The sequence below is a fragment of the Danio rerio genome, chromosome 23 (assembly GCF_049306965.1).
Source record: "Danio rerio strain Tuebingen ecotype United States chromosome 23, GRCz12tu, whole genome shotgun sequence".
Classification (NCBI taxonomy): domain Eukaryota; kingdom Metazoa; phylum Chordata; class Actinopteri; order Cypriniformes; family Danionidae; genus Danio; species Danio rerio.
This window is the reverse complement of record NC_133198.1, coordinates 46,811,417-46,826,310: the sequence shown is the minus strand read 5'-3', so window position 1 is coordinate 46,826,310 and position 14,894 is coordinate 46,811,417. Positions and strand designations below refer to the sequence as shown.

The window sequence follows — 14,894 nt, the reverse complement described above, 5'->3', positions numbered from 1 at the left end:
ATATATATATATATATATATATATATATATATATATATATATATATATATATATATATATATAATTAAACTAAAGGGTAAACAAACAAGAAAAGTAAACAAGAAATCATTAAAATGTAAATATATATATATATATATATATATATATATATATATATATATATATATATATATATAAATATATAAATTAAAATTCAGACACTGGGCAGTGAAGCTGGACTGGAGAATACAGCAGACCGGGGAGCGCAGCTGAAGACCAGGCATAGTTGTTGGTATGGAGAAAGCTGTCAGAGGAAAAAAACAAATTCAACAGATAATCCAGCTTCAGAGATCCACAGCAGACACAAGTCAAAATAGGCAGTGAACAAGAGAGGACAGATGGAAACGACTATGACTAGCAAGTTATTGAAGTTTCAGACATTTATTGTAATTTCATTACATAGAAAATCTCCAGTGAGTAATTATGTAGCCTACTTTATTTTAATGCTTTAATAGTATATCATATACCAAAATCACATACAATTAAATAAATTTAGAGATACAGGGAAAACAGGTTTGAGTTAACAGAGTTAGTCTCCCAATACTTACTTAAATTATGAGAAGAGAAAGAAGAGGTCCTGTAGTTGTGGCGTTGCTCGCTATAAATGGAATGTTAAACTTAGTGTCATTTCAATAACAGCTGTACAAAATAATAAAGTAATTTTTCATAAGCATGATCTATTTTCCACATTATGAACATGCTGTTTTAAGTAACATAACTACATTTATTATGATAGTAAATAGAGTAGTATACATCTACCTCATTCAATTATTCTTTCCATAGATCGGGAATTACAGCAACACTGATCTGAGGTGAATTCAACAGCTGAAACCATTCTGAAAGACAAGTTACACGAGTAATTTGAAAACAACAGTGAGTGGTTAAGCAATAGAGTTTTATGCAACTTACACATACTTAAAATCCAGAAATTATCAATAGAAGATTACCTCCATGTGAAAATAGCCTGTTGAGCAAAGAAAAGAGTGGGTTTTAAATAAAACATTAAAAGATCAATCAAAATAGAAATTTAGACTAGCAGACCTTTTTATTGATATCTATATTAATTAGGCATATGAACATCAACTTATATACTTTAACTTATAGAGATAGCTCACCCAAAACTGACAATTCTGCCATTTAGCCTCATCCTTTATTTGTTCTAAACTTATTTGGCTTTTTTTTCTGCTAAACAATAAAGATGTATTAAATAAAGCTGGAAAACTGTAACTATTTAATTAGTGTTTTTTTACTATGAAAGCAAATGCTTACAGTCTTTAGTGTTCAATAGAATAAAGAAACCTAGAGGTTTGGAATCACTTATTATTTACAGGGCAAATAATTTGTGAGTACATATCATTTTTGAGTGAACTGTCCCTTTACCGGGACGCAAACTGCACAGAGGTGTTTTGTATTTAAAAGTTATTTTGTGTGTTTTGTAAAAAGTGGGTCGGCTCGTGTGATGAAGTGTCATACTGACTGATCACTATGGATATGGAAAAAACTGAACTTCAAAAACATTATTTCCTATTTGACTAAAGACTAGGCGTAGGTAAATAATCAGGAAATGTTTTATCGAGAGATTTAACATAATGATTTTAATGTTGTCGCCGTCCGTGAACGGAATGCTGAAATGTTACTCGCTCGTAACAACTTCATTACGGCTTTTGTGTGTGTGTAATGTTGGAACAGATTGTTGTCGAAATCGTAGGTTTGTCTGAATATTCACGATTTACGTATCTTATTTAGCAAGAAGAAATAAAGCAATACTCACGTCTCCTCGGTCGTTGATGAATGAGACGACGGCTTGTTGAAATTTAAACTGATTCAGCTGTGACCAGTAAATGTTGTACAGTGGTTGTCCACGCCACCTAAGCACAACCTAAAGTATGCGGCCCTCGTGATGTTTAAATGGCAACCTTATGACATCGTTGTGACAACGTTTAGCAACAACGTAGAATCCTCAACCTTTTTGCAAGGTTGGTACAACGTTGTAGGAAGGTCGCTACGTTGAGGCAACGTTGTGTGTTTGGTGGGTGGGCATTCAATTCATGTTTTAGTGAAATAATTATTTAAATACTGCTCTTTTGATCTATAAAGGGGAAAAAAGCAAAAGAAATTTGTCGTTAAATTAATTTTAGCAAAGACGCAACTGCCTGTCATTTTCACATTCGTTTTTCAGTTAGGGATTAGGTCTATTAGAGTAACCTAATAAAATTGTTTTGTTGAACATTGTAGTCTACACAATAATCGATATTATAATTTATTATATACATTAGCTATTATTAAAACTAAACTATACAATTGATAAAACAAAACCATTTTTAATGTTTGCTTTAATTTTGACACCGCTAACAGTTGTAATAAGAAACATCACATTATGCAGAAGCATGCAGTCTCAAGTTAAAAACACCTTTTGAGTTTAAAGATGATCAGCCTGCCAAGTCAAGTTTACAGTGTCATAACTGAAATGGGTAGCATGAGTAAAGGGTATTTGCCCAGCACACAACCTCATGCGCTGCAGGTAGGCTGAATGATAATCTTTAAAAATATATAGGCTATGCAATACAAAACTTTAAACATTTATTTATTTTTTAATGAAAAGAAAAGAAATCAGGAGAGTAAAATATAATTTAAACCACTGGTCTGGCGCTGATACTTTATTGTTTGTATCCAGAAGAAGGGGAAAAAAGCAGATGAAAACCTGGCTGGGGAGACGGCGATAACATATCAGTTCTTCAGCAAAGATCACGACATCATTGTGATGCGTTTATCATACAACGCAGTTCGTGTTTATAATCATTAATATTAACTAGTATTAATTCTCTCTCTAGACTTAGTTTAAGGGCTTGTTCTTGTCGGCGCAATATAGCCTCGGCTTATTGCACGTACGAATCCGATTGTGAAGAATGATTGAGCGTTTGCATTTTTTGTTGCATCCTTTTCGCAAGTTATTCATTTGTTTTGTTTTTTAAGTGGTGCGAACATTATTTACTGGCAAACATGTTCCTCGATCTCGTACATCAACAGATAATGTAGCCTACTTAAGTTAATTTACCTTTTATGTAAAAATTAAGGAATAATCGAATTTAATATTAATAAATAAAACATCCGTATAAACGTACGTTTATTTTTGAACTTTCGCTAATAAAACAACACAAAACTGTTTATAAATATTGTAGTTAAATATTACATTACTTTAACTGCTTGAAACTGTATAATAATAACAATTAAACGTTACATTTTTAAGAACTTAACAAAAATTCTAAATGGCACTTTCCTAATCAGTGTAATAATAATATAAATATTAATAATTATACGTAAAAAGAAAATATTAACCTAGTAACAATATAAGTCAGATGTTTAAAAAAACAGCGTAGTTTCTCTCCACCTTTTGTAGTCATATTTTAAATTATTTGCCAGAAAAACTAACATGTTGACTTTGTCCGGTTTAAGTGAAGAATGGGGTTATAATGTTTCCAGCAATACACTGTCAGACGGTGTGCTTGTAGCGAAAAATGCACAGACAGGCTACTTTTTCACAACCATGCGATAGAGGGCTTCTCCTTCTGTTCCGCCGCCCGCATTTCTCGCAACGCAGGTTTCTCTACTCTGCGGAGCGGCGCGTTCTTAAGTAGTTACCAAATAGCCTATGCTCAATTTCTCGTCAATGTCTTCCATTTATCACTTTCTCTTTTGTATCTGGCCATTTTTGCAAATGCCTCTGCCATGCCTGGCTGAGCTGGGCAATCTCCACTAGCTTGCATGGTTCGGGACCCGTGGATCTGCGTATCGATGGATTTGCTCCTCAGTGTTTGGACTCTCAGCACTCAGCAGTGAATATTAAAACACACTTTACTTAAAACCCCCATACAAAAAGCTTAATCCAAATTGATTCGTTCACCTTTCTAGTTCGGCACGAATCCAAAATGTTCCCAGATGTAAGAGTTCGTTTTCTAACAAGATTCATGGTTGAACTTGAACTTGCTGAATCGCGCCTAATGTTATATTCTAACAGATATGTAATACTTGGCAACATAACAGTAATTTGTGTTTTAAAGTGCGTGACGTCACGTACTACGGCCGGTGGCAATGGACAACCGAGGTGGCAATGACCACCGCGGTGACGCGGTTGTCATGGTGACCGTCACAGCCCTAGTTTTAAGTAAATATATATATATATATATATATATATATATATATATAAATCGCAATATATATCGCAGAGGAAAAAAATATCGCAATGTCAATTTTTTCCAATATCGTGCAGCCCTACTTACCCTCTTGAGAAAGTCTTTATATTTGATAGCTAAAGTCACAGCTCCAACTACAACAACTGCAACTGCAGCTGCAACAGCAGCTACTTCTGGGCTTAAGACTGACCATTCTGCAAGATCTGTTACGAATAAAGCAAAATTAAGACCTGTTTAAAATCATTTAAGACTTACAAAACATTATTTCAGAAAATTTGAAACTTAAGACTTCAAGACCCCCACGGCTACCCTGTCATTACAGCTGATTATACAAAACCATTTTGGTAAATTAAACCTATAAACATACTCTGGCCTTTATGTTTAATGCGAGCATCCACAAAAAGTAAAAGGTTACAAACAGCAGTGATCGCAGAAGTTAAGCACCTGTAACTTTAGTTGTTATATCTATCAGATTAAAATAAACAAATTCTTACCACATAAACTCTACAAAATGATTAACTAAGGTTAAAACAAATAGAGTTCAAAACCCGATGAAGAAATATAGGATTGAAAACAAATCAATATAAACAAGGATTAATAAATAAATAACTAAATGCAATTCCATAGTGTGTAGATTAAAAAACTAAACAGACACAAGATATTTCCCGTATTATAATTTATTTGTCATTAAATAAAAGCATTTACAGAACAAATTGGGTCTTTATACAAGAAAGTATTTATAGATCCCTTTGGTGTCACATTTTAGGAAGGTGTCCCTTGTATTAGGCTGATCTTAATTATGGGACCAAAGACTGAAAACTGATGCATATGATTTTTTATCATCATTCAATGTCCATTTTATACAAACATTACCAATAATTCAGACTACAAGGCCTATCAATACTTATTACTTTCTTGATTTTAAGTAAAAATCAAAAAGCTTTGTTGTGGCCAGGTAATAATATTTATATTTCATTATAATTACACATAAATAATAGAATCCTATGCAATATGCTAACAAAAATAGGGAATAACTATTTATTAAAAGCAAAAACTATCAAAAATATGAGTATTGGCAGAGTTATTGGGCTAAATGCACAATACCTTTCGGAGTAACACATGAGGTGTACATTTCATCGACAGGACCAAGTGTTGTGGATTTTGGGAGAACTGATGAACCAAAAAACAGGATAAGAAAACATTTAAATGTTAAAAAGCTTTTTATGACAGCAAACTTATCAAAAACCATGACACTTTCCTGGTAATGTGAGAACTGTGATCTAAATTACAGGTAGTTGTGAAGAGCATTATATTATTATATTAAAATAATCAGACACAATAGTGTAGTATTCTTACCTTCGAGAGTGAAATTCTGTAGAATAGGTTTGTTGAAATTGAGGATTGCATCAAACCGATCCAAGCTGCTGATGTTAGACAGGAACAGGACCAAATATCCCAACTCCTCTTTCATGTTATCATTGTTCTCTTGGCCATAGTAGAATTGTGCAACCATATAATTTTTGTTTTTGATATTCTGTACAGTCACTTGGTCATCCTTTATCAATCGAGACATTTCAATGATTTTTTTACAGTAGGTTTTGCCATTAAATGTTGTCACATCAACGGTCAGGAGCACCAGCAATCCTGTAAACAAAACATAGGTTGAAACAGACCAACACACTCAAAATGTGCAATGTACACTAATACTCAATAATGTATAATGCTATTGATTATTAGATCATGTGACATTTTAAACATTTCATATAAAAGCTTTGAACAAAATATTACACAGCACTCTGGAATACTTGATTCTGATCAATCACAACATTCCATGGTATGTTTTTCCCAGATAACAACCCCTGCTCACACTGTGAGATTTTAGCCAAAACGTTATATGGAAGATTCCTGAAATCCTAGGCTAAAATCTGTGATCTTTGTTCATTGGGTTTGACAACAATAGCGGAGGTGACATTTAATGTAAATATCCATGAGTATGTACTACATTTGAATTAGATTTTTCTACGCGACTATTAGAAAAGTACGTTCTAATAGATCTTGGGAATCTACGTCATGGTGAGTTGTGGTCAGCCATGTTTATGGACAAAAGCAGGAGCGCACAATGTAATCAGATGCAAATCACAACAGAAAACACAAGTTTTATAGTAATATCTTTTTGAAAAACATATTACAACTAATATGGTCTAACGTGTATTGTCAATGAGTGTCATATGTCAGCAATTTAAATCTGGAATGCATAAATTATATTTTATAACTAAATCTACAAACTACAAGTTTATCAGGAGACAACAACAGCGACAGAATAAATGTTTTAATTCGTCTTTACAAGAATTTGGATGGTCGAAATATCACGACTACATTAAAGTTCGCTTGATTTTAGTGTCTGCTCGTTCACGGTCATGTGTGACAGTTCAAAGGGTAAAATATAGGGTAAAATCCCTATACGATTTTCCTATAGGCATCTCGCATATTGCAAATAATAAGCTCTATGTTCAAACACAGTTTATTACACTTACATGTTTGGTCCAACCAAAATTTTTACTTTCAGCACTTTTATATCTTAAATGCAAACAGGGCTTTACATTAACACCTGCCAAATGCGGGAAGATTTCAGCTCTGGCAAGTAAGACAGTCGCTCCCACTAGCCACTTTGGCTGGTTGGAAACATTTTTTACATTGTAGTTTTCTTAAAGCAGGGTTCGACAATAAGGATGGTCCAAAATTAGATCTTAGAATCTAGAAGCAGCACGACTGACAAAAATAACTGTGTTCGCGCGAGCAAAAGCAGGTGATTACCTTATGAGAGGATGATCAGAGTAACTGCTGACCTGGGACCTTTAGCCAGGACGGATTACTGTGCATATATTAGATACATGACAATAAGATCTTTATAAACTTCAATTTAAAAAAAAAAAAAAAAAAGTTTTGTTAATTAAAAAGCACATGTGCAGCTATTGCTTGTTTGAACACATTTAAAAATTTGTGTCAAAGAAATAATTATTTCTTTCTGGTGTGGTCAGAGATAAATTTGGTAAATTCTTAATTTTAAGCCCTAAAAAAGTCGTGTGAAATAAAAGCTGATTGCAATGCGACACAACCCATTTGCTCATGCAGACTGTGCAAGCTTATACACAACACACACACACAAAAAGTAAATCGAATAAGGAGGCATGTGGACAACACAACATCTAAATCAAGTCATTTTAGAAAGTCAAAGACAAATTTATGCATATAAAATATATTTTCCAAACAACAAAATTGTGGTTAGTGAAAAAACGGGAATGGCTAGTAATGTTGGAAATCTTCTAGCCACAGTGACTGGTGATCAAAAAAGTTAATGTTAAGCCCTAAATGCAAACGAAAGAACATTCAAACTAACATTAGCTATAGACAAACTACACCTTCAGGGCGCTCGCCTGTGAAGTCAGCAACACCCTGATATAGTTTTTTTCTTCATCTGAACCCATTTAACTCTGTCATAACTGCAATATTTACACCCCTCTTTTGACTGATTTTGCTGTTCTTTGTGACATAGCAAAATAGCAGATGTTGTGGTCTTGCGCCTTATTGCGCCTGGTGTATGATAGTGCCCCATATTTCTAAAAATAAGCTAGAAAAGTTGTCTAACTAGGAAAAAAATCACTTGAACTTGTTAAAATGACATTTAATATGCATGTATTTTTACACATTTATTAACACATATACATTACTGAGAGCAGGACAGAGATAGGCTGCGCTGGTAAGCAGTATCTCCATAATATAATAACAAATGAATCTGTCTTTACAAGAGGCATTATTAACACACAATATAAATTCCCAATTAGAAAAAAAACTACAAACTATTCATGAAAATACCTAAATCATGAAAATGCCCAAATCAGTCACCAAAGAGGGAACATCACTAAAATCAGTCTCATTGTGAAAGCCACTCCTCTTTTTTTGTCTCCCCCTCTCTGCTCCACACACACACACACACGCACGCACACAGACAAAACTGCAGCCCCGCTCCTTAAAGGACCCGCACATTCTACAACAATTACATTTAAATTTGTTAAATTTTTAAAATGTAATGTTTTATTTGGAACAATAGATGTATTTTGTATGAACCCAAGAGTATCTTTTTGGAGAGGTGGTTTGAAAAGGGTATGGTTTTAGTTTGTCATATGTTTAACACTCAAGGATATCTTATGACATACCTATGGCAAGTTTCTTGTACATTTTAACTTTCCTGTAACTACCAAATAATTTTCTCTTGTTTTCTCTTCAATTAATTCTAACATTGTTTCCTGAATCTGTATTTAGGCAGATATCATTGATTATCTTTATAAGAGTGCTCTCTGTACTGTGATGTGCTCTGAAACCAGATTGAAAATTGTCTAAACACCCCCTGAAGTTTAAGAACTTGTTAACCTGGTTAAAAACAACTTTATCAGTGATTTTGCCAATGAAAGGGAGATTTGAGATTGGCCTGTAATTGCTCAATAGGGTGTTATCCGGGTTGCTCTTCTTTAAGAGGGGTTTAACAACTGCAGTTTTAAGTGAGTTTGGAAAAATCCCTGAGAGAAGTGAAGCATTTACCACTTTTAGAAGATCCATTTCTAAACAGGTAAACACCGTTTTAAAGAATGATGTGGGGAGCGTGTCAAGACTGCAGGTTGATGTTTTCATAATTTGCACAATCTCTTCCAAGATTTTACCATTAATTGCCATGAAATCAGACATAATGTCTGATTTCTTAAGTTGTGGTTGAGCTGGTTTGATTTTGACACAACTTGACTGATTGGATGAGCTGATTGCTTTTCTGATATTATTAATCTTATCAGTGAAGAAATGAGCAAACTCATTACATTTGCTTTCAGAGAGGAGCTCACTTGGAATCCGACTGGGTAGGTTTGTGAGTCTCTCTACTGTTGCAAATAGTGTACAAGCATTATTTACATTGTTGCTTATAAGGTTTGAAAATAAAGTCTGCCTAGGAGTTTTATGGATATTATAATGGACTACTAGTTTCGTCTTTCTCCACATACGCTCAGCTTTACTGCATTGTCTTTTCATCATTTGGACTGCTCTTGAGTTTCACCAAGGGACTCTCTCTTTGCCAGTTCTCTTCCTGAATTTAACAGGAGCAAAGTCATCTATGACAATCTTAATTTTAGAGTTAAACAAATTAAAGAGAGAATTAACATCTTAATGTTAATTAGTGACTGTACAGTGCTGCTCTCCCGACAAAAATGCTTGCAGCACACACACAGCTTTGCTGTATGATCGGCCCTGACAGGATCGCAGGGAAAAACATGCAACAAACCCCGTGGATCATGGAAACAAACACATACGAGCCTTCATAAACGGCTACTGCGTGCCGTGGGTCCGTGTCTCACAGCTTGAGCTTGGCACTGGTCTGCGTCTGCCTTGCCTTCGCAAAGCACGTGCTGTCATGCTCTCATGACTAATAAAGCAGCCGGCTCTTCTCATAGCATAATAAAACTCCGCTATGAATAATAATGAGAAACCGACGCGTCATCATCACACTTGCAGTACTGCGCTACGTAGCCGATTTTGATCCCGCCCCATTTTGATTTTAAACTCGGAAGCTGAAATTAGCTGACAAAATTTCAAAATTATCCAGTTTTCCCCACAATTAAAGCTGACAGGTGCTAACATTGTCTTAACTGATGCTCAACACACACAAATCTGTTAATATATTTAAAAAAAAGTTCTCCAGGGCAGGGGCGTTGCAAGGGGAGGGCTTTGGGGGCTTAAGCCCCTGATGTATTGTCAAAAGCCTGATCTTTTGGAATATGTTGCACTTAAATAAAAATAGGTTGTATAACAATTATTTTGTTATCAAAGTTCTGACAATTAACACGTGTATATCACGCGTATTCTACTTAAAGCAGCGTTTGTGTCGGGTATTTAAAAAGTAATCTATTCAGCAGTACCTGTTTCTACCGGCAGGTGGGAGTGGCTCTGTTGTCACATGGTTTAAAAATATTCCGCCACTGCACATCATTCATTATTTTGAGCAGCTGAAGCTGATGAGCTAATAATACAACTGTTTCGCAAAACTGAATAGTTCAAGTTACAGATGAAGCTTAATATTTGTTTTTAGAGCAGAAAATGTGTAGTTTTGGTGAAATAACATAACTGTAATCATCACATTAATGTTAATACATGCGAATTAGTCAGAAAAATGTAAATTGTACTTGCTTCCTAGATATATATATATATATTAGGGCTGCACGATATTGGAAAAAATTGACATTGCGATATTTTTTTCCTCTGCGATATATATTGCGATTTATATATATATATATATATATATATATATATATATATATTTACTTAAAACTAGGGCTGTGACGGTCACCATGACAACCGCGTCACCGCGGTGGTCATTGCCACCTCGGTTGTCCATTGCCACCGGCCGTAGTACGTGACGTCACGCACTTTAAAACACAAATTACTGTTATGTTGCCAAGTATTACATATCTGTTAGAATATAACATTAGGCGCGATTCAGCAAGTTCAAGTTCAACCATGAATCTTGTTAGAAAACGAACTCTTACATCTGGGAACATTTTGGATTCGTGCCGAACTAGAAAGGTGAACGAATCAATTTGGATTAAGCTTTTTGTATGGGGGTTTTAAGTAAAGTGTGTTTTAATATTCACTGCTGAGTGCTGAGAGTCCAAACACTGAGGAGCAAATCCATCGATACGCAGATCCACGGGTCCCGAACCATGCAAGCTAGTGGAGATTGCCCAGCTCAGCCAGGCATGGCAGAGGCATTTGCAAAAATGGCCAGATACAAAAGAGAAAGTGATAAATGGAAGACATTGACGAGAAATTGAGCATAGGCTATTTGGTAACTACTTAAGAACGCGCCGCTCCGCAGAGTAGAGAAACCTGCGTTGCGAGAAATGCGGGCGGCGGAACAGAAGGAGAAGCCCTCTATCGCATGGTTGTGAAAAAGTAGCCTGTCTGTGCATTTTTCGCTACAAGCACACCGTCTGACAGTGTATTGCTGGAAACATTATAACCCCATTCTTCACTTAAACCGGACAAAGTCAACATGTTAGTTTTTCTGGCAAATAATTTAAAATATGACTACAAAAGGTGGAGAGAAACTACGCTGTTTTTTTAAACATCTGACTTATATTGTTACTAGGTTAATATTTTCTTTTTACGTATAATTATTAATATTTATATTATTATTACACTGATTAGGAAAGTGCCATTTAGAATTTTTGTTAAGTTCTTAAAAATGTAACGTTTAATTGTTATTATTATACAGTTTCAAGCAGTTAAAGTAATGTAATATTTAACTACAATATTTATAAACAGTTTTGTGTTGTTTTATTAGCGAAAGTTCAAAAATAAACGTACGTTTATACGGATGTTTTATTTATTAATATTAAATTCGATTATTCCTTAATTTTTACATAAAAGGTAAATTAACTTAAGTAGGCTACATTATCTGTTGATGTACGAGATCGAGGAACATGTTTGCCAGTAAATAATGTTCGCACCACTTAAAAAACAAAACAAATGAATAACTTGCGAAAAGGATGCAACAAAAAATGCAAACGCTCAATCATTCTTCACAATCGGATTCGTACGTGCAATAAGCCGAGGCTATATTGCGCCGACAAGAACAAGCCCTTAAACTAAGTCTAGAGAGAGAATTAATACTAGTTAATATTAATGATTATAAACACGAACTGCGTTGTATGATAAACGCATCACAATGATGTCGTGATCTTTGCTGAAGAACTGATATGTTATCGCCGTCTCCCCAGCCAGGTTTTCATCTGCTTTTTTCCCCTTCTTCTGGATACAAACAATAAAGTATCAGCGCCAGACCAGTGGTTTAAATTATATTTTACTCTCCTGATTTCTTTTCTTTTCATTAAAAAATAAATAAATGTTTAAAGTTTTGTATTGCATAGCCTATATATTTTTAAAGATTATCATTCAGCCTACCTGCAGCGCATGAGGTTGTGTGCTGGGCAAATACCCTTTACTCATGCTACCCATTTCAGTTATGACACTGTAAACTTGACTTGGCAGGCTGATCATCTTTAAACTCAAAAGGTGTTTTTAACTTGAGACTGCATGCTTCTGCATAATGTGATGTTTCTTATTACAACTGTTAGCGGTGTCAAAATTAAAGCAAACATTAAAAATGGTTTTGTTTTATCAATTGTATAGTTTAGTTTTAATAATAGCTAATGTATATAATAAATTATAATATCGATTATTGTGTAGACTACAATGTTCAACAAAACAATTTTATTAGGTTACTCTAATAGACCTAATCCCTAACTGAAAAACGAATGTGAAAATGACAGGCAGTTGCGTCTTTGCTAAAATTAATTTAACGACAAATTTCTTTTGCTTTTTTCCCCTTTATAGATCAAAAGAGCAGTATTTAAATAATTATTTCACTAAAACATGAATTGAATGCCCACCCACCAAACACACAACGTTGCCTCAACGTAGCGACCTTCCTACAACGTTGTACCAACCTTGCAAAAAGGTTGAGGATTCTACGTTGTTGCTAAACGTTGTCACAACGATGTCATAAGGTTGCCATTTAAACATCACGAGGGCCGCATACTTTAGGTTGTGCTTAGGTGGCGTGGACAACCACTGTACAACATTTACTGGTCACAGCTGAATCAGTTTAAATTTCAACAAGCCGTCGTCTCATTCATCAACGACCGAGGAGACGTGAGTATTGCTTTATTTCTTCTTGCTAAATAAGATACGTAAATCGTGAATATTCAGACAAACCTACGATTTCGACAACAATCTGTTCCAACATTACACACACACAAAAGCCGTAATGAAGTTGTTACGAGCGAGTAACATTTCAGCATTCCGTTCACGGACGGCGACAACATTAAAATCATTATGTTAAATCTCTCGATAAAACATTTCCTGATTATTTACCTACGCCTAGTCTTTAGTCAAATAGGAAATAATGTTTTTGAAGTTCAGTTTTTTCCATATCCATAGTGATCAGTCAGTATGACACTTCATCACACGAGCCGACCCACTTTTTACAAAACACACAAAATAACTTTTAAATACAAAACACCTCTGTGCAGTTTGCGTCCCGGTAAAGGGACAGTTCACTCAAAAATGATATGTACTCACAAATTATTTGCCCTGTAAATAATAAGTGATTCCAAACCTCTAGGTTTCTTTATTCTATTGAACACTAAAGACTGTAAGCATTTGCTTTCATAGTAAAAAAACACTAATTAAATAGTTACAGTTTTCCAGCTTTATTTAATACATCTTTATTGTTTAGCAGAAAAAAAAGCCAAATAAGTTTAGAACAAATAAAGGATGAGGCTAAATGGCAGAATTGTCAGTTTTGGGTGAGCTATCTCTATAAGTTAAAGTATATAAGTTGATGTTCATATGCCTAATTAATATAGATATCAATAAAAAGGTCTGCTAGTCTAAATTTCTATTTTGATTGATCTTTTAATGTTTTATTTAAAACCCACTCTTTTCTTTGCTCAACAGGCTATTTTCACATGGAGGTAATCTTCTATTGATAATTTCTGGATTTTAAGTATGTGTAAGTTGCATAAAACTCTATTGCTTAACCACTCACTGTTGTTTTCAAATTACTCGTGTAACTTGTCTTTCAGAATGGTTTCAGCTGTTGAATTCACCTCAGATCAGTGTTGCTGTAATTCCCGATCTATGGAAAGAATAATTGAATGAGGTAGATGTATACTACTCTATTTACTATCATAATAAATGTAGTTATGTTACTTAAAACAGCATGTTCATAATGTGGAAAATAGATCATGCTTATGAAAAATTACTTTATTATTTTGTACAGCTGTTATTGAAATGACACTAAGTTTAACATTCCATTTATAGCGAGCAACGCCACAACTACAGGACCTCTTCTTTCTCTTCTCATAATTTAAGTAAGTATTGGGAGACTAACTCTGTTAACTCAAACCTGTTTTCCCTGTATCTCTAAATTTATTTAATTGTATGTGATTTTGGTATATGATATACTATTAAAGCATTAAAATAAAGTAGGCTACATAATTACTCACTGGAGATTTTCTATGTAATGAAATTACAATAAATGTCTGAAACTTCAATAACTTGCTAGTCATAGTCGTTTCCATCTGTCCTCTCTTGTTCACTGCCTATTTTGACTTGTGTCTGCTGTGGATCTCTGAAGCTGGATTATCTGTTGAATTTGTTTTTTTCCTCTGACAGCTTTCTCCATACCAACAACTATGCCTGGTCTTCAGCTGCGCTCCCCGGTCTGCTGTATTCTCCAGTCCAGCTTCACTGCCCAGTGTCTGAATTTTAATTTATATATTTATATATATATATATATATATATATATATATATATATATATATATATATATATATATATATATTTTACATTTTAATGATTTCTTGTTTACTTTTCTTGTTTGTTTACCCTTTAGTTTAATTATATATATATATATATATATATATATATATATATATATATATATATATATATATATATATATATATATATATATATATATATATATATAATCTAAACTTTATACTGTTTGTTTATAATTAGAGGTGTACTGTATGTATTAAATGTTGTGAAATATATAT

At 34.0% G+C, this 14,894-nt stretch overlaps 2 protein-coding genes and 2 long non-coding RNA genes across 4 annotated transcripts in view; 3 read left to right on the top strand and 1 right to left on the bottom strand.

Moving 5' to 3' along the window:
• Positions 1–14,894, top strand: part of LOC108181393 (interferon-induced very large GTPase 1) — an 85,019-nt gene that overhangs the window by 10,664 nt on the left and 59,461 nt on the right.
• zgc:174862 overlaps positions 1–14,894 on the top strand; it is a 31,570-nt gene that overhangs the window by 10,541 nt on the left and 6,135 nt on the right.
• LOC110438329 (uncharacterized) lies at positions 197–1,963 on the bottom strand. Its single transcript, XR_011008516.1, has 5 exons — positions 1,811–1,963; positions 987–1,003; positions 799–875; positions 588–637; positions 197–283 (listed from the first exon to the last, which is right to left on the bottom strand). It is a non-coding gene; the product is annotated as an uncharacterized lncRNA (long non-coding RNA).
• LOC141380571 (uncharacterized) lies at positions 12,828–14,599 on the top strand. Its single transcript, XR_012398811.1, has 5 exons — positions 12,828–12,980; positions 13,788–13,804; positions 13,916–13,992; positions 14,154–14,203; positions 14,508–14,599. It is a non-coding gene; the product is annotated as an uncharacterized lncRNA (long non-coding RNA).